The sequence below is a fragment of the Chiloscyllium punctatum genome, chromosome 12, assembly GCF_047496795.1.
Source record: "Chiloscyllium punctatum isolate Juve2018m chromosome 12, sChiPun1.3, whole genome shotgun sequence".
Lineage (NCBI taxonomy): Eukaryota > Metazoa > Chordata > Chondrichthyes > Orectolobiformes > Hemiscylliidae > Chiloscyllium > Chiloscyllium punctatum.
In genome coordinates this window covers 96,468,037-96,488,840 of record NC_092750.1, presented here as the reverse complement: position 1 = coordinate 96,488,840, position 20,804 = coordinate 96,468,037, and the positions used below count along the sequence as shown (strand labels likewise).

The 20,804-nt window shown below is 44.4% G+C and overlaps 1 long non-coding RNA gene across 4 annotated transcripts in view; it reads left to right on the top strand.

The window, feature by feature from the left end:
- The first annotated feature begins 12,386 nt into the window (after nucleotides 1-12,386).
- The window catches only part of LOC140483966 (uncharacterized), a 30,346-nt gene continuing 21,928 nt past the window's right edge, over nucleotides 12,387-20,804 (top strand). For 3 of the 4 annotated variants that reach the window (XR_011962108.1, XR_011962107.1, XR_011962110.1), the window contains exons 1-2: nucleotides 12,387-12,471; nucleotides 17,905-17,987. This is a non-coding gene — a long non-coding RNA (uncharacterized lncRNA). Of the gene's footprint in view, nucleotides 12,472-17,904; nucleotides 17,988-20,567 lie in introns of all 4 variants that reach the window. The other variant, XR_011962109.1, reaches the window with a different exon arrangement.

Below are 20,804 nucleotides of genomic sequence, written 5' to 3'. Positions count from 1 at the left end.
CCATTGGGATACAGAATAAAGAAACGTTCCTCGATGATACACTCACAAGCAAAGTTAAATTCTGTTTGTCTGTTGACAAATCTTTTGGAATGAGGCAAAGAAAATGGAAGAGGGTGAATTACATCAATATTCCAAATTCACACCACTGTGATTTACAATCCAATTTCACACCCAACCTCACAAACACACTAATCAGTCAGGTGAATAAGGACAGAGTACTTCATCTCCAACCAACCAGCATGTTTGACAAAGAGGGAAACATTTAGTCTTTCATCTGTATTACTGAACTTTCCTGAAATGTCCCAGAGATTCTGATCTTTGCTGATCTGGCTGCAGAGACTTGACAAGGCAGATGTAAGACTGCAGCTCACTGAGCAACCAGAGAATTGCCATCTTTCACTCTTTCAATGTTTGAACTGTGACATTCAGTTCACATAGTAAGGTTTGCATAAACATGACTCTCATTTTACAAAACTAAAACAGGGCCTGAAACGAGTGGGAGGTCATGCAATTAAAGGATACCACAGTACTTTCAAGTCTAAAAGGATTAAAAACAATGAAGAATTTGATATAAACTCCAACACAACTCAATGTCAATTATTTAAAAGATGTAGTAGGTCAGAGTTTTTCAAACCTGTTCCCACTGTGACACCATTTTAAGGCTTGTAAATTGTTAAAACTCAGACTGTCTGAGTGGTGAAGGGTTTGACCATTGCTACCTTGGAGCTCATGACACCAAAACATCATGTTGTGACCTCAAGTAGGGACTCACCCCACATTCTGTAAAGTCCTGGGGAAAATCATAACTGAAACCTTCTGATCCACTTGACACAATGGATTTCCCCGCCCCTTCATGTCATAAATTAATCTCTAATTTAAGAGAAAGTTTTATAGTAATACACCTCGAGTGTTTTCAGTTTAAGTTAACCAATTTGATTTAGGGCTTCGGATTTTTATCTTTCCATGTTAAGTACAGATCTTCAAATATCACTTGACTATCATAAATTCCCAGTTCTCAGGTGAGGAATTATAGGTGTGGTCTCAACCCTCCATTACACTCTTTCGCAGTGGGGTGTGAAACAATCAATTCAAAATCCATCACTGAATATTTTGGAAATTGATATTTAGGATTTCTAGTCTAGATTTTATAGTATCATTGCACATAAACCATCTGTTAACATTTATTGTGCCAGATACAAGTTGAAAACAGATGTTTTAGGGTTAGATAAGGCAGGTTCCAGACATATGCATGTTATTTCAGCAAGGGGGCAACGCTGCAGAAATATCACAATGGTCCACTCGTTATCTAAAGGTACTTTATTTGAATTAGTAACACTGAATTTTGCCAATTATTAGTTAATTATATACTGTCTTAAATGCAACTAATTCCTGTTATGGGATTACCAGATGAGCAAAACTGCTATGGATCTGCTGGCCTTGTCCTTTGAGATCTAAGTGGTTGTAGGTTTATAAGTTGCTGCCTAAGAATTTTTGGTGAATCTCTGCAATGCATCTTTAGATCGTACATACTGCTGTTACTGAGCTTTAGCGGTGGAGGGAGTGAGTGCATGTGGATGTCATGCCAATCAAACAGCTAGCATGCTCTGGATGGTGTCAAGCTTCTTGTGTTGTTGGAACCCCACCATTCCAGCCAAGGGGTGAGCGTACCATCGCCATTTTCGCGTGTGTCTTGGAGATGGTGAACAGAGTTTGGAGGTGAGTTGCTCGCCACAGTATTCCTAGTCTCTGACCTGCTCTTGTAGCCACTCTGTGTTGGTGTGGTATGTCCTGTTGAGTTTCTGGTCAATGGTAACCCTCAGGGTTTTAATAGAGGGAAATTCAGTGATGGACATTTATGTCAAGGGATGGTTGTTAGATTGTCTCTTATTGCAGATGGTCTTTAACTGGGGTTGTACAAATATTTCTTGCCACAAACCTGTGTATTAGTCAGCCCTTGCTGCATTTAAACATAGTTTGCTTCAGTATCTGAAGAGTTCCAAATAGTGCTGAACATTGGGGATGTTCAGCAGTGAGTACACTTTCTGACTTTATAATGGAGGGAAGGTCATTGATGAAATGGCTGAAGATTAGTGGAACCAGGACAGTACCCTTTAGGAACTTCTGCAGAGATGTCCTGGAGCTGAAATGACTGACCTACTACAACCACACCCAGCTTCCTGCTTCCCAGGTATGACGCCAGAGGAGAATTTGCCCCCAATAACCAATGATTCCAATTTTGCTCAGCCTCCTTGGTGCCACAAATGCGGCTCTGAAGACAAGACATGTTACCTCACCTCCCCTCTGGAATTCAGCTCTTTTGTCTGCGTTTGAACCAAGGCTGTAATGACCTCAAGAGCTGAGTGGCCCTGGCAGAGCCCAAACTCTGCATCACTGAGCAGGTTATTGCTGAGCAGATGCTGCTTGTTAGAATTGTTGATGACCATTTCCATCACTTTAATAGGGCAGGAAATAGCCAGGTTGGATCGGTTCTGCTTTGTGTACACGACATATCTGAGCAATTTTCTGTATTGTCGGGTTGGTGCAAGAATATTGTCAGGCCCATAATCTTTGCAGTATCCAGTGCTTCTAACCGTTCCTTGGTATCGTGTGGAATGAATCAAATTAATTAAAGACTTGTATTTACAATGTTGGGGACCGCTGGAGAATGCCAAAATGGATCATCCACGCCTGACAGAAGATTTCTGCAATTGGTTCAGCCTGAATTTTTGCACTAATGTGTTGGGCTCTTCCATTACTGATGATAGGGATACATGAGAGTGTTCTCCTGCAGCAAGCGTTTTTTTAAATAAAAGATTTTCCACCATCATTTACGACTGGATGTGACAGGACTACAGAATGTAGATCTCATTCACTGGTTGTGGGATCGCTTAGCTCTGCCTATCACTTGCTGTTTATGTTGTTTGGTCCACAAGTAGTCCCGTTTGATAGCTTCACCAGGTTGGCACTTCACTTTTAGGTCCACCTGATGCTGCTTCAGGGATGCCCTCCTGCACTCTCCATTGAACCCGGGCTGGTCTCCTGGTTTGATGCTAATGGTTGAATGTGTGATATGACAAACCATGAGATTACCAATTGAGGAGTACAATTCTGCTGCTGATGATGGCCCACGGTGCCTCATTGATGCCCGGTCTCAAGTTCTTAAATTGGCTCAAACATTTGTCCCATTTTGCATCGTGACCTTTAAGTGCTATTTTTCCTGTAAGAACTGTTCACCTTAAGGGCTGTTATCATTGGTGGAGTAGCCCAAATTTCTCAATTAACAAAATCAATTCCACAATTATCTATGAAACTGACAGTTAACTCGTAGCATTTAGCTGTGAAGGCAAGTGCCATGAGTATAATACTGGAAAAGCACAGCAGGTCAGGCAGCATCTGAGGAGCAGGAGATTCGATGTTTTGTGCCTAAGCCCTTCATCAGCAATGAGGCTTGTGGGTCGAGGGGCTGAGCGATAAATGGGAGGGGCTGGGGTTGGAGTACAGTAGCTGGGAAAGCGATAGGTGGAGGAAAGTTGGGGAGAAGGTGATAAGTCAGAGGGGGAGTTATGGACCGGTCTGGAGGGCAGTGCCAAGTTGGAGGCTTGGGACTGGGATAATGTGGGGTAAGGTGAAATGAGGAAGCTGTGGAAATCCACATTTATCCCGTGTGGTTTCAGGGTCCCAAGGCAGAATATGAGGCGTTCCTCTTCCAGGCGTCGGTTGGCAACAGTTTGGAGGTGGATGAGGTGCAGGACGTGCATGTCTTTGATGGATTAGATGGGAGTGTTGAAGTGTTCAGCCACGGGGCAGTGGGGTTGGGTGCGGGTGTCCCAGAGACCTTCTCTGAAATGATTCGCAAGAAGGCGTCCCGTCTATCTGATGTTGAGGAGACCACATCGGATGCAACGGATGCAATAGATGACATTGATAGAGGTGCAGGTAAATTTCTGATGGATGTGGAAGGATCTATTGGGGCCTTGGACGGAGGTGCGGGGAGTGGTGTGGACACGGGTTTTGCACTTCCTGCTGTAGGAACTCGACACCGCCCTCAGGACCCGTCCCTCACTCCCCACTCTGACTGATCACCTTCTCCCTTACTTTCATCAACCTATTGCTTTCCCAGCTACCTTCCCCCAGACTTCACCCCTTCCCATTTATCTCTCAGCCCCGACCCACAAACATCATTCCTGATGAAGGGCTTATACCCGAAACGTCAATTCTCCTGCTCTTCAGATGCTGCCTGACCTGCTGTGTTTTCCAGCACTCCATTCTTGACTCTGATCTCCAGCATGTGCGGTCCTTATTTTCTCCTCCCTGCAAGTCTACTTTATCCACACTTTTCATGATCAGACATTTTCCTTTCCTGTCGCTGGGTTTCATAACAAAAGTCACCAAAAGGAAATACACCAAACAATAAAGAGTATAAAATTTCTAATCACTTGTAACTGAGTAAAAGTAAAGTCACCATAGCCCTGGAAGGCAGTAGGGCTGCTCTGTCATGACAGAAAAAGTGGTGGTTTAACCTGAGGGTCACCGCACCTCAGGTGAGGGACAAGTTTGAAAAGATGGAGCCTCAGCCGATGCAGGAATTGAGCCTGCGCTGTTGGCATCACAGCATTGCAAACCAGCAATCCAGCCAACCGAGCTAAACAACCTTTATTATAGCATGTGCAACAACATGGGAGAGAAAAAGGGTTTCACCAAGCAAGGGTATGGAGCATCAACCAACAATAAAAGAAAATGATGATTCTCAAAAAACAGATAGCCAGTTAGACTCAGATGTACAAATTGGAGACAGGCCCTTTGGTCCAATTTATCCTTGCTGACCAGATATTCTAAATTAATCTAGTCTCATTTGGCCCATATCCCTTTAAACCCTTCCTTGTTTTAGGCTGAGTAACTCGTGGGTTAATTTGCCCAATTATCTTACTCATCCAGAAGATACTGCTACCATCCTAAAGATGGGAAATAAGCAAGGTATTAATGGGAGCAAAGATGTTATAACAGTCTCTCTGACAAGGGACAAATTGTTTTGTTCATCCTTCGATAGTTTGAAATTTTTAAACCTTCTGGTCTACCATCATCTTTGCAGTTTTGTGCATCTTTTCTTTCAATTTGATGTACCTCATAATTCCCTCACCTATGCACCACTGTTCATCCTTCATTTCTTTTACAAGTCTATAGATATTGTTGAGAATTATAAAATAACTGAATATATTCTTCTGCTTTAACATTCTAACTATAGTCCCATTCCAGTTTAGCTAACTGCTACTTTATACCCTTGTGACTGCCTTTAAATTTGGATACTAGTTGAAGAAGCAAATTCCTCACCCTAAAACTAAATTCTATCACGCTGCATTGAATCTTACCAAAAGAGTCGCTTATTTTGAGCTCATTAATCAATCACATTATCAGAATATCCCTGATTGGTTCCAGAGCATCTGTTCTGAGAAATTGTACAGAGCAGTCAACCTCAAATTGCTTCAGAAGGTAACATAAGCTGAGTGTACAATACTATTTTAACTAACAGAGAACCCTCTGCATACCAGGATTCTGTTAGATCCCCAAAATTACTCAGAGCATTGAATCCCTATGTTGTGGAAACAGGCCCTTCAGCCCAACAAATCCGCACCAACCCTCCGAAGCGTATTCCAATCAAACCTATTCCTCAACATTTACCCCTGATTAATGCACGGAAGCTGTGCATCGCTGGACACTATGAGCAAATTAGCATGATCAATTCACCGAACCTGCACTTCTTTGGATTGTGGGAGAAAACCACTTGGATCACATTTTGCTTTTGAAATCAGAGGCCCCTCTTCAACCCATCACAACTGTGCCGCCTTTTTAAAATAGCTACTTGGCTAGCCCCCCACTTTCACAGTGTTGCAAATAATTTCTTTTTGCAAGTATTCAAATTAATTTTGGAAATTAACAGTGAATCAGCTGCCACCTCCTTTCCAGATGATCTCAGCTCTTCTTTGAAACAGCAAAACCCAATCAGAACATTGAAGCATCCAATGTTTAAAAAAAATCACATGCTCGGTCACTGTAATATGATGTGTTTTTTAAACATAACGCTGAGCAAAAGTTAATTTAGGGCAAAATGGAGAACTCGAAGAGAAAGGTGAACCACCCGTGGGTAAGAAAGGCAGTCAAGGGCAGTACCCACAAGGAAAAAATGACATAGCAGCGGATGACTAAAAAGGGAGAAAACTGACCATGTAATTAAATTGACAAGAAACAAAAACGAATGGCAAGAGTTGTCCAGGTGTATTAAAAATGGAGTATCTAACGTCAGCATCGAACCCTTGGAGGTTCTGACTGTGGAATTGATCATGGGTACAAGGAAACAGCAGATAATTTAAACCGATATTTTACATTGATCTTCATGAAGGAGGATATCGTTATCATCCTAAAGGTAGCAAATAAGCAAGTTACTCATGGGAAGTAAAATGTTCTAACAGTCTTTGTCACAAGGGACAAACTATTGACCAACTAATAGGACTAAAGGCAGACAGGACCTAATGGCCTGGATCAAACATTTTTAAGGCAACTGGCTGCAGAGACATTTAAGGCATCGATTGGAATATTCCAGAATCAAGGAATACAGGGAACATCCAGTGGATTGATGAGCCTGTTCAAGAAGGAAAGGAAGACAGAACTCAGGAAACTATAGACTAGATTAGATTATTTACAGTGTGGCCCAATACGTCCCTACCGACCCGCCGAAGCACAACCCTCCCAGACCCATTCCCCTATATTCACCCCTTCACCTAACACTACGGGCAATTTAGCATGGCCAATTCACCTAACCTGCATGTTTTTGGATTGTGGGAGGAAACCGGAGCAAACCCACGCAGTCACGGGGAGAATGTGCAAATTCTACACACGCCTGAGGCGGGAATTGAAGCTGGGTCTCTGGCGCTGTGAGGCAGCAGTGCTAACCACTGTGCCACCGTGCCACCCAGTTAGTTAGTTTAATATGTTTTGGTAATATGACAGAGTTGAATATAATAGTCAGAAATAGCAGGACATTTTGAAAAGCTTATCCTGAAACATGGTAGACTGGGTTTTGTGAAAGAGAAATGGTATTTGACAAATTTGCGAAGTTCATTGAGGAGATAACAGACAGAGCTGATAAAGGGCAAGCAAATGATGTTCTGCATTTGGATTCAAAAATGCAGATGATAAGGTGCTCTTTAAAAGTTAATTGCACAATATAGGAGCTCACCGTATTGGGGTAATGTATTAGTATGGACTGAGGATTGGTTAACCACACTGGCTGTTGCTGAGACCTCACTTGGAGTACTGTATACAATGTTAGCTCCCATATTTAATAAAGGATAAACCAGCATTCGAGACCATTCAATAAAGATTCACTTAGCTGCTTCAAGGATGAAAAGGTTGACCTATCAAGAATAGCTAAACAGGTTAGGTCATTATTCAATAGAATCTCAACAAATAAGGGGTGACCTTGTGGAAACAAGATTCTGAGGAGCTTGACGGGGTAGATATTGACTAGATCTTCTAGCACCAGTGAAGTCTCAAATCAGGGGACATTACAGAAGGGAACATTCATTTTAAAACAAAATGTAAAGATTTTTTTTTCTCTCAGTGAATTGCAAGAATTTTCCAGCCCAAGGAATTGTGAAAGCTAAATGTGGTAGGCGAATGGGTCTTGGTTTACTCTTTGGAGGGTCAGTGTGGCTTGTTGGGCTGAAGGGCCTGTTTCCACAGAGTAGGGAATCTGTGATTCTAGACAATAGACAATAGGTGCAGGAGCAGGCCATTCTGCCCTTTAAGCCTGCACCGCCATTCAATATGATCATGGCTGATCATTCCTAATCAGTATCCTCTTCTTGCCTTATCTCCATAACCCTTGATTCCACTATCCTTGAGAGCTCTATCCAACACTTTCTTAAATGAATCCAGAGACTGGGCCTCCACTACCCTCTGGGGCAGAGCATTCCACACAGCCACCACTTTCGAGGAGAAACGTCTTCATCCAATCTCTGTCCTAAATGGTCTACCCCGTATTTTTAAGCTGTGTCCTCTGGTTCGGCACTCACCCATCAGCAGAAACATGTTTCCTGCTGCCAGAGTGTCCAATCCTTTCATAATCTTATATGTCTCAATCAGATCCCTTCTCAGTCTTCTAAACTCAAGGGTATACAAGTCCAGTCGCTTCAGTCTTTCAGTGTAAGGTAATCCCGCCATTCCAGGAATTGACCTTGTGAATCTACGCTGCACTCCCTCAATAGCCAGAAGGTCTTTCCTCAAATTTGGAGACCAGAACTGCACACAGTACTGCAGGTGTGGTATCACCAGGGCCCTGTACAGCTGCAGAAGCACCTCTTTGCTTCTACACTCAATTCCTCTTGTTATGAAGGCCAGCATGCTATTAGGTTCTTCACTACCTGCTGTACCTGCATGCTTGCTTTCATTGACTGGTGTACAAGAACACCCAGATCTTTCTGTACTGCCCCTTTACCTAAATTGATTCCATTTAGGTAGTAGTCTGCCTTCCTGTTCTTGCCACCAAAGTGGATAACCATACATTTATCCACATTAAACTGCATCTGCCATGCATCTGTCCACTCACCTAACTTGTCCAGGTCACCCTGTAATCTCCTAACATCCTCATCACATTTAACCCTGCCACCCAGTTTTGTATCATCAGCAAATTTGCTAATATTATTGCTGATGCCATCTTCTATATCATTAACAAATATTGTAAAAAGCTGCGGTCCCAGCATGGATCCCTACGGTACCCCACTGGTCACTGCCTGCCATTCCGAAATGGAGCCGTTTATCACCTTGGTTATGGAGAGAGATAGGTGCGCACAACAAGGTAGATTTTACAATTGGGGAAGGGAAATTATGATGCTGTAAAACAGGATTTGAGGAGCATACGTTGGGAGCATAGGCTGTCAGGGAAGGATGTGGTGGAAATGTGGAACTTTTTCAAAGAGCAGATACGACGTGTCCTTGATATGTATGTACCTATCAGGCAGGAAAGAAATGGTCGTGTGAGGGAGCCTTGGTTGACGAGGGAGGTTGAATGTCTAGTAAAGAAGAAGAAGGAGGCTTACATAAGGTTGAGGAAACAGGGTTCAGACAGAGCAGTGGAGGGATACAGGATAGCCAGAAGGGACCTGAAGAAAGGGATTAGGAGAGCTAAGAGAGGGCATGAAAAATCCTTGGCGGATAGGATCAAGGATAACCCCAAGGCATTTTATGCGTATGTGAGAAACCTGAGAATGACGAAAACGAGGGTAGATCCGATCAAGGACAGTAGTGGGAGACTGTGTATTGAGTCGGAAGAGACAGGAGAGGTCTTGAACAAGTACTTCTCATCAGTATTTACGAACGAGAGGGACCGTATTGTTGAAGAGGAGAGTGTGAAATGGATTGTTAAGCTAAAAGAGATACCTGTTAGGAAGGAAGATGTGTTGGACATTTTGAACAACTTGAGGATAGACAAGTCCCCCTGGCCTGACGGGATATATCCTAGAATTATGTGGGAAGCAAGAGAGGAAATTGCAGTACCGTTGGCAATGATCTTCTCGTCTTCACTGGCAACGGGGGTGGTACCAGGGGACTGGAGAGTAGCGAATGTTGTGCCCCTGTTCAAAAAAGGGAATAGGGATAACCCCAATTACAGGCCAGTTAGTCTTACTTCTGTGGTAGGCAAAGTAATGGAAAGGGTACTGAGGGATAGGATTTATGAGTATCTGGAAAGACACTGCTTGATTAGGGACAGCCAGCACGGATTTGTGAAGGGTAGGTCTTGCCTTACAAGTCTTATTGAATTCTTCGAGGAGATGACCAAGCATGTGGATGAGGGTAGAGCAGTCGATGTAGTGTACATGGATTTTAGTAAGGCATTTGATAAGGTTCCCCATGGTAGGCTTATGCGGAAAGTCAGGAGGCATGGGATAGAGGGAAATTTGGCCAATTGGATAGAAAACTGGCTAACCGGTAGAAGGCAGAGAGTGGTGGTAGATGGTAAATATTCAGCCTGGAGCCCAGTTACAAGTGGAGTTCCACAGGGATCAGTTCTGGGTCCTCTGCTGTTTGTAATTTTTATTAATGACTTAGATGAGGGAGTCGAAGGGTGGGTCAGTAAATTTGCAGATGATACGAAGATAGGTGGAGTTGTGGACAGTGAGGAGGGCATTTGTCATTTGCAAAGGGACTTAGATATGATGCAGAGCTGGGCTGAGGATTGGCAGATGGAGTTCAACCCTGCCAAGCGTGAGGTTGTCCATTTTGGAAGAACAAATAAGAATGCGGAATACAGGGTTAATGGTAGGGTTCTTAGTCAGGTGGAGGAACAGAGGGATCTTGGGGTCTATGTACATAGATCTTTGAAAGTTGCCACTCAAGTGGATAGAGTTTGTAAGAAGGCCTATGGAGTATTATCGTTCATTAGCAGAGGGATTGAATTCAAGAGTCGTGAAGTGATGTTGCAGCTGTACAGGACTTTGGTTAGGCCACAGTTGGAGTACTGTGTGCAGTTCTGGTCGCCTCACTTTAGGAAAGATGTGGAAGCTTTGGAGAGGGTGCAGAGAAGATTTACCAGGATGTTGCCTGGAATGGAGAGTAGGTCGTACGAGGATAGGTTGAGAGTTCTCGGCCTTTTCTCGTTGGAACGGCGAAGGATGAGGATGAGGGGTGACTTGATAGAGGTTTATAAGATGATCAGAGGAATAGATAGAGTAGACAGTCAGATACTTTTTCCCCGGGTACAACAGAGTGTTACAAGGGGACATAAATTTAAGGTGAAGGGTGGAAGGTATAGGGGAGATGTCAGGGGTGGGTTCTTTACCCAGAGAGTGGTGGTGGCATGGAATGCGCTGCCCGTGGGAGTGGTAGAGTCAGAATCATTGGTGACCTTTAAGCGGCATTTGGATAGGTACATGGATGGGTGCTTAATCTAGGTTAGAAGTTCAGCACAACATGGTGGGCCAAAGGGCCGGTTCTGTGCTGTATTGTTCTATGTTCTATGTTCTATGTACCCTTGTTTCCTATCAGCCAACCAATTTTCAATCCAGTCTAGTACTTTGCCCCCAATACCATGCACCCTAACTTTGCTCACTAACCTCCGATGTGGGACTTTATCAAAAGCTTTCTGAAAGTCCAGGTATACTACATCTACTGGATCTCCCTCGTCCATCTTCAGAGTTACATCCTCAAAAAATTCAAGAAGATTAGTCAAGCATGATTTCCCCTTCATAAATCCATGCTGACTCTGTCCTATCCTTTTACTACTATCCAGATCTGCCGTAATTTCATCCTTTATCATAGACTGCAGCATCTTTCCCACCACTAAGGTCAGATTCTATCTCAAATTATTTTAAAAGAGGGCAGATACATTTTTGAAACATTGAGCAGTTGAGGGCCATGCGAATCAAGCATAAAAGAGGTGTTGAGGCCTGGGTTGGCCCAGCCATGATCTGACAGAATGGGGGAAACAAGCTGAAGGGGATGAATGCCGTACTCATGCTCTGATTCCTTGAGCCTCCATTTCATGCTTTTTGTCTCCAAAGAAGAGCATGATACAATGTGCTAAAGATCTCAGATGTTGTGAAAATGGGGTGTTTATGTACTGATTCAGATGGCATTGATTCATCAATCACAGCGATACAGACATGAGTAGGAAGGGAATTCCCTCCATGAATAAAGGAAATCTACTGCAGAGCTCACACAAAGGGAATTCTTCCCTTCAGAGCAGAAAAGTGTGTTGCTGCAAAAGCACAGCAGGTCAAGCAGCATCCAAGGAGCAGGAGAATCGACGTTTTGGGCATAAGCCCTTCTTCAGGAATGAGGCTGGTGGGCCAAGTAGGCTAAGATAAAGGGTAGGGAGGAGGTACTTGGGGGAGGGGCATTGGGAGTGCGATAGGTGGAAGGAGGTCAAGGTGAGTGTGATAGGCTGGAGAGGGGGTGGGCGTGGAGAGGTCAGCAAGAAGATTGTAGGTCAAGAAGGCGGTGCTGAGTCTGAGGGTTGGGACTGAGATAAGGTGCGTGCAGGGGAAATGGTTGGGGCTGATATAAGGTGGGGGGAGGGGAAATGCACGAAACGTTGATTCTCCCGCTCCTTGGATGCTGCCTGACCTGCTGCGCTTTTCCAGCAACACATTTTTTCAGCTCTGATCTCCAGCATCTGCAGTCCTCACTTTCTCCAATTGTTCCCCTCAGTAAACTCTCCCATCACATTACCCAACATATCAGCTCAAGCAGGATGCACTGCGCATGCTCTTGCCAACAAAGGGACCCCGGGTGATTGATGTCAGCACGGGACCAATGGAAGGACGGTGGGCGGAGCTGGAGGTCCTGGCTGGGCGGTTGGTCCTCCAACCAATCAAAGTGAATGATGGGCGGAACTGGACTAAACCACGTGATCACCCTTACGCGCGGCGCAGAGTCGATGTAATGAATACTCGGGAAGTTATGGAGCGAAAGGATACGGTAAGGAAAGAAATAAACTGTGTTCCTATGAGAGGCGAAGTTTTATAAACAAATTGTGCACGTCGGAAAACACAAATTTGAACGTCCCAGTCCCGTGATTGCAGTCAACGGGGAATTGCCTCAGCGCAGCTTCAGGGCTGAGTGAGCGCCGCCATCTTTATTCGGGGCAACGATTCACTGGACACGTGCGGAGCCGCCATCTTTGTAGGGGGCAAAGGGGCAGCGTTTCTCTGGTAAAAGTCATAGGGCAGGATTTACACAGAGCATATTCAAACCTAGAGAGATGGGTGTTTATTTCTGGATTTGTTTCGTCATTCAATTAAATGATTTGGATGTCAACATAGGAGGTATAGTAAATAAGTTTGCAGGTCATACAAAATTGGAGGTATTGTGGACAGGGAAGAAGGTTACCTCAGAGTGCAATGGGATATTGATCAGATGGGGTTTAATTTAGATAAATGTGAGGTGCTGCATTTTGGAAAAGCAAATCAGGGCAGGACTTATACACTAAATGGCAAGGCCCTGGAGAATCTTGCAGAACAAAGAGACCTTGGACTGCAGGTTCATAGTGTTAAAAACAAAATCAATAAAATTTAGACGAGACCACCAAAACTGGAAACGAGACCCATTTATTCTACGATCTTGCAAGAATCTGACTCCAGTTGTACAGAACAATTGAAGTGAGGAAAAATTCAAATTACTACACCAGTTGTATCTTTGAGTTGCGTGAGGTCATCTCTACCGACTATGACTGGCTCCTATACTACCCAATCTTTTTTTATTGATTTCTATTAATGCCTAGCTATGCTCCACCCTTATTGCCCCCTTCTCTCCAAGTTGGCAACTTTCCCCTCTGTAAGTGCTGACACAAGGCTAAACCGCTATCTTGATGTTCCTTCTCACTTGTCCATTGACCATTATCCATAGGTACATCATGATCTGGTTCAACATTTTGTATCAACTCTCCTGGCACATTCCATCCCTGCATATTTCATTGTCTTGTATAGCTCAAGCATTTTGGTTATGTCAGCGTTTTGCTGAAAACACAAGTTTTAAACAAAACTGATTTGAACTTTATTTTAAACATTGAACTTATTTGAAACTTATAATAATTACACACAAAAATTAGTATTTAATTAACCATAATTATAGATTCTCTTCCCTAAATACTTATAGAGTTAATAGTTCTCTTGCTGTACCCCTTTTTCTATATCTGCAAAAACAACACTTTTCCCCATTTCTAACAATAGTTCATTGCCAGTCAAGTTGCACATGGATAGGATAGTGAAGGAGGTTTTTAGATTAGATTAGATTACTTACAGTGTGGAAACAGGCCCTTCGGCCCAACAAGTCCACACCGCCCCGCCGAAGCGCAACCCACCCATACCCCTACATCTACCCCTTACCTAACACTACGGGCAATTTAGCATAGCCAATTCACCTAACCTGCACATCTTTGGACTATGGGAGGAAGCCGGAGCACCCGGAGGAAACCCACGCAGACACGGGGAGAACGTGCAAACTCCACACAGTCAGTCGCCTGAGGCGGGAATTGAACCCGGATCTCTGGCGCTGTGAGGCAGCAGTGCTAACCACTCTGCCACCGTGCCACCCACTGAGGTGTTCAGTATATTTTCCTTTATTGGTTACAGCATCGAATATAGGATGTGGGAGGTCATGTTGCTGTACAGGACATTGGTTAGGCCACTTTGGAATATTGTGTGCAACTCTGGCCTGCCTCCTATCAGAAGGGTGCTGTTAAAGTTGAAAGGTTTCAAAAAAAGATTTACAAGGATGTTGCGAGGTTTGGAGGATGTGCTACAGGGTGAGGCATGAAAGGCTGAGGCTGTTTTTCCGGACTACCATAGGCTGAGCGGTAATGTTATGGAGGTTTATACAATCATGAGGGGCATGGATAGGGTAAATGAACAAGGTGTTTTTCCTCGGGTAGTGGTGTCCAGATGTAGAGGGCATTGCTTTAGGGTGAACGGGGAAAAATTTCAAAGGGGCCTAAAGGCCAACTCTTTAATGCAGTGGGTGGAATGAGCTGCCAGAGGAAGTAGTGAAGGCTGGTACAATTAAAACATGTTAAAGGCCTCTAAATAGATACATGATATGATTAGGAAGCGTTTACAGGGATATGGGCCAAGTGTTGGCAAATGGGAATAGATTAGGTTAGGCTATCTGGTTGGTATGGATGAGTTAAACCGAAGGGTATGTGTCGGTGCGAGACAGCTCTATGACTGTGGGATCATAACAGCTAATATTGCTCTGATTCACCCCTGGGCTCCCTCATGGCCACTTTGTCAAAACTAGCTTCCTCAGTCTTGAACAATAAGTGTATTTTTGGTCTGTTTAGTATTTTACTATTACTTTATCAGAGATTCTTGTAAGTTAATTTTTCACTGCTGCCCAGCCCCTGACCATGTGCTGCTCTATTATCAGATTATTTTTTTCTAGAAAAACTTTGACAGTCAAGAATTCTTTTTTTCAATAAGCACGTGTATTTTCCTTCCGTTTCTGACTATCAAATTCTGCACCATTTTCATTCCCTGTAATCTGTTTTGCACTCCCTGAAACATCAACTGTGTTCCTCCTTCCACAGATACCAGTGATTAATGCCAAAGCCCTGTTGCCTGTGGAGAGGGTGATGTTTGGCTTTCTTGTACAGCTGCAGTTTGTGTGGTGAAGGTGCTCCCACAATGTGGTTGGGTCAGAGACATTACAGAGTATTCATTACAGCAACAGTGATGATTTGAAGATAATGTCCAAATCAAGAACATGCTTATAATTTCACAAAAATATTATTGGGAACTTTAGACATGAGGCCAGAGAAGGATGATATTAGGTCAGGTGACCAAAACCATTGCCAAATAAGCAGGTTTTGAGGAAAGTCTGAAAGGAGGAAAACAGATCTGTGAGGTTTGGACTGCGAATTTCAGACCTTGTTGCTTTAGCAACTGTAGAAACAGCCACACAGGTGAAATAATGATTTAACAAATCGTTGGGAGTCTCGAACAGAATGGGTTGTCGAGGTCTCAAAGGGTGTGTGATGCAGCGAGCTAGGAATTAAATCAAGGGTGAGAATTTTAAATTGGAGGATGTGGGCCGGGTGCTGACAGGTGAGACTAGATTGGGATATCTGGTTGGCATGGATGGGTTGGATTGAAGGGTCTGTTTCCATGCTGTACATCGCGGTAGCTCTATGTTGTTGATTATGAATAGGAGCCTTTTTATTGATCAACAATTTTTGGTACAAGGGAGTACTTGGGCAGCAGAGATTTAGGTTTTCTTGCGATTACAGGGAGGTTGAATGTGGGAAGCTGGCCAGGAGTGTGGTTGGATAATGAAGTCTGGAGATAATACAAGGCAGATGAGAGTTTATGAGCTGAGATGAGGGTGGAGTCAGCTAGTAATAGTGGTCTTGGACTTGGGACTGAGCTATCACACTCTCCTCACCTCTGGGATTCAGCTGGTTGTCAGGTTGTGAATCAGGGCAGTATCACAATTGGGAGCTGAGTGGCCCTGGTGGAGCCTAAAATGAGTGCCGCTCAGCTGCTGGTTGATAGCCCTGTTGATGACGTCTTCCATCACTTTACTGCTGATCGAGTATGGACTGATAGAAAGAAATTGTCTGGGTTGGATTGCCCTTTGTTTTTTGTGTTGAACATCCCTGTTCTACATTGTTGGTCGATGTCAGTGCTGGAGGGGTACTTGGCTTGGTGGGTGGCAAGTTCTGGAGCACAAGCCATCAGTATTATTGCCAGAATATTGGCAGGGCCCATAGCCTTTGCACTACTTAACCATTTCTTGATGTTATTCAAACTGAATCGAACTGGCTTAAAACTCACATCTGTGATGTTGGAAACCACTGGAGAAGGCTAAGATGGATCATCCACTTGACACGTCTGGCTGCAGATTGCTGCAAATGCTGTCGTCTTATCTGGTGAATGGATGTATGAGGCCCCTCCATCAGTAAGGGTGGAGATATCTGTGATGCTTCCTCCAGTGAGTTGTTTAATTGTCCATCACCGTTCACAACTGGGTATGGCAGAACTGCAGAGCTCCGATTTGTTCCATTGGATGTAGGATCACTTAGCTCTGTTGCTTGCTGCTGATGCTGTTTGAAATGCAGATAGTCCTGTTTGGTAGATTCACCAGGTTGGCACTTCATTTTTAGGTATGCCTGGTGCTGCTCTTGGCATGCCCTCCTTTACTGTACATTGTGATGGGTGAGAGCGGGATTTACAAACCCATGAGATTATAGATTGTGCTGGAGTACAGTTCTGCTGCTGTTGATGTCCCACAGTGCCTCAGAGATACCCAGTTTGAGATCCTACATCTCTTCAAAGTCTATCCCGTTTAGAACGGTGATAGTGTCACTCAACACAATGGAGGTTTTTCTCAACTTTAAGGCAAGACTTCTGTCTCCAAAAGGAATGTGTGATGGTCGCTCTTACCAATACTGTCATGGACAGATATATCTGCAGCTGGTCAATTCATAACAATGAGATCAAGTATGTTTTCCCCTATTGTTGGTTCCCTCAGCACCCGCTGCAGACTCAGTTGAGCAGCTATATTCTTTAGGACCTGACCAGCTCAGTCAGTAATTCTGTTGCAGAGTTAGTCTCGATTGTGGACATTGAAATCCTGTACCCAGAGTACATTTGACGCCATTTTATTGCCTCAGTGCTTCCTCCAAATGTTGTTGAACATGAAGGAGAAGTGATTCATCCTCCAAGGGAGGACGGTACGTGGTAATCAGCAGGAGCCATGATACTTCCTGGTCACCGGAGTCAATGCTGAGTACTCCCAGGGCAAATCCTCCCTGTCTGTACACCACTGTGCCACCACCTCTGCCTGGTCTGTCCTGCCGGTGGGACAGGACATATCCAGAGATTTTAGGAGAAAGTGAAGACTGCAGATGCTGGAGATCAGAGTCGAGAGTGTGGTGCTGGAAAAGCACAGCAGATCAGGGTGATGAAGGGCTTAGGCTCGAAACGTCGATTCTCCTTCTCCTCGGATGCTGCCTGACCTGTTGTGCTTTTCCATCACCCCACACTCTATCTAGGGATGGTGATGGTGGTGTCTGGTCATTGTCTGTAAGGGGTTACTCTGTGAGTATGACTATGTCAGGCTATCCCTTGATTGGTCTGTGAGACAGCTCTGCACATTTTGGCCCCAAAATCCAGATGTTAGTGAGGAGGACGTTGCACCATCGAGAGGGCTGATTCTGTGGTTGTATTAAATGGTGCCTTGATAGATACCAAGCGGTCTATCCAGTTTCATTCCTTTGTTGAGACTTTGCAGTGATTAATACAGTGAGTAGCTTGTTGGGCGACTGTCGGGTTGGCAGGGCTTTTTTCGCCATTGACAATGGTTCCATGGAGATCAGGAAATTCCTAATTCCAGTTATTTTTTTCTTGAATTCAGACTCCACCATCTGCCAAGATGGGATTCGAACCAGGACTTCAGTCGTTTGTTTTAATATTCTGGATAAAAGTTAAATACATCAGGTTTGTTCACTCACTTCAAATATCACTTACCCAGGTTTTGTTTCTTTGTGAAACACTGTCCATCGTCCTGTCTCCTCCAACATTCTCTCCAATAACAAGAGTTTGGAGCACATGTAGTTTCTCTGTCACTAAGACTGAGATAATCCGATCTGCTGCTTCCCTCCCTCCCACTAACCCACTGAGTCAAAGTGCATCACGTAGTGTTCCTGGTTTTTGTCCTAAACTTACATCTTTGTCCAATCTCATGTCAAGCCTTATCAGAGCTCATCTTGACCCTTTACTCTAATCTAACTAAACTACAGACTTTCCAACTCTCTTTCCTCCTCCTCCTTATCAGTCCCCCTCACCGATTCACAGATATTGTTCCTTGTTCTGTCTTTTCTGGTTATGCCCTTCTCTTCCAAAATCCTGCTCCATCTCCACTCTCCAACTCCTTTCTGAATTTCTTGCATTTGGTGTCCTTGGTCCCTCCTGTATCTCACATACAATACCAGGAAGTGTCATTGTGCAAAAGCACCGTGTTAGGTTTCACATGTACACTGACGATGCCCAGCTCTCCCTCCCCATCATCCCTCTCCATTACTCCAATGTTACTCAGTTATCAAACTGCTTACCACATTCCCACTACTTGATTAGATGCAGTTTCCTCCAATGAAACATTGTACTGGTTAAACCCATTGCCTTACAAATTCCTTTCCCTTATTGCTGAGCTCCTCCCTCTCACTGGGAACTGTCTGAGGTAGAACTACACTCTTCACAATATTCCTCTCATATCTGACCCCAAGCTGACCTTCTGATCAGACATCTACACAATCAAAAACATCAGGAATTCCAATCTCTTGAACGTTGTTTGTCGCCTCACCCCAGCTCCATTGCTACTGAAACCCCTTACCCGCGTCGGTGTCGCCTTAAACTTGATGAATCTGAAACGGAACCCTTGATTCCGTGATGGGAAATATCCTCTCACTATTTATCCTGTCAAACCCCTGAAGAATCTGGTGGTGGAGTTTGATTGTAGGTGGTGGAAATGGCAGAGGATGATGTGTTTTATCTGGGTGGATGGTAAGGATTTGGGGAGGGTTCTATCCTTGCAGTTGGAAGTGTGGATTTCAAAGACAGAGGTGCGGGAAGTGGAGGAAACACATTCGATTGTATTGACTACGTGGGAGGGGAAATTGCAGTCCTTGAAAAACGGGGCAATTTGGTATGTTCAGGCTTTACTGGAACACAGCAGTAAGCGTTAGACAGAGATGTTGGCCAGGGAACAGGCTCGTGTGTTAAAGTGGCAGGCAGCTGGAAGTTCGGGGTTTGTTTTTGCAGCAGAACGTAGATCATCAGTCGCCATTTCCGCCACCTCCACTGAGATGCTGCCAGACACAGGTTCCTGTCCCCTCCATTAACAGCTATGCACCCCCCCAGCCAGAACGTAATCCACTCCTTTGTCTTTCCAAATGTTCAAGTCTCTCTTTGGGTTCTGTCCCTGCCTGTTATTTACTCTTTAACCCCTATCTCCTGCAATACAAAGATCTGCAGGTTAGTTGAATTGGCCAAGCTACATTTCCCATAATATTCAGGGATGTGTAGGTTAGGTGCATTAGTCAGGAGAAATGTAGAGTAATAGGGTAGGGGAATGGGTCTGGGTGGGATACTCTTCGGAGGAACGCTGTGGACCTTTTGGGCCAAATGGCCTGTTTCCACACTGTCAGGATTCCAGTTTTCCCAGCTCCCATCGGTTCTGAGGAAGGGCCACTGGACAGATTTCTGTTACCCAGATGCTGCCAGACCTGCTGAGCTTTCCCAGCACCTTCTGCTTGTTGTTCCTGATTGACACCATCAATACACCTTCTGGGTTTAATTCAGACAGGGGGAGGATCCCACCACTGACCTCACAATGGGGTCCAGCTGATTGATGGCAGCTTCAGACCAATAGGAAAAGGTCGAGGGACTGGTGGACCAAGTGGAACCAGCTGGTCATCCAAACAATGGGAGTGATTGAGGGGCGTGGCCAATGGGATGACACGTCACTAGTAATTCTGCTGATGCAGTGCCACGTGACACGGCCGTTGGTGAATGTGGGAGTCGCAAACAGGGAAGGGGAGAGTGGCCTCGGAGACGGAGATAATGAGGCACTTTAGACTGGGAAGTTTTAATTACTCTGTGCGGTTCGTTAGTCTGAATTAGAAACTCTGGGTCCCGTGTTTGCAGCAGATGGGAAAACGGCTGCGGCCCTCAGGCGGTGATAGGACCTGGGTTATGGTCGCCATCTTTATTCGGGGCAAGGTACAGGTGAGGCGCATGTGCATGTCCCCTTCCTAGTAGTGGGGTGCGATTTGAAGAGAGGCATTTACACATCAAGCACATACCAAGAGAAAAGTATGTCTTTACTATTGTTCCTGCACTGACTGTGAGTTTTGTTTTGTGAATTCATTTCATAGGATATTAAATCAGAATAATTGAGGCTGGGATCTCAAAGCAAATTTTTGCAGTCAATGGAGTCATCAGGATCTGAACATCATTGGCATTTAACTGTGGAAGGAGAAGGGTTTGTTCTGTTTGCGGGAAAATATTTTTGTTAAGCAGAAAGATGTACAAATTCGTGGTTGGATCACCCTTTGGGTATGCGCTGCCTCCTGGGCCCTGCAGCTGAGGAAGGAGATATTGGCCTGAGAGGGAGCACGTATTTATCCAAGCTACACCTCGTCTCTTTTTAAGAACTGTCAGATTTCGATCCAATCACCCACTTCATGATGTTAACCTATAAACTCTTTATTTTCAATCACCTGCAAACTTCTCATTAAAACTCCTTTTGGACTCAAA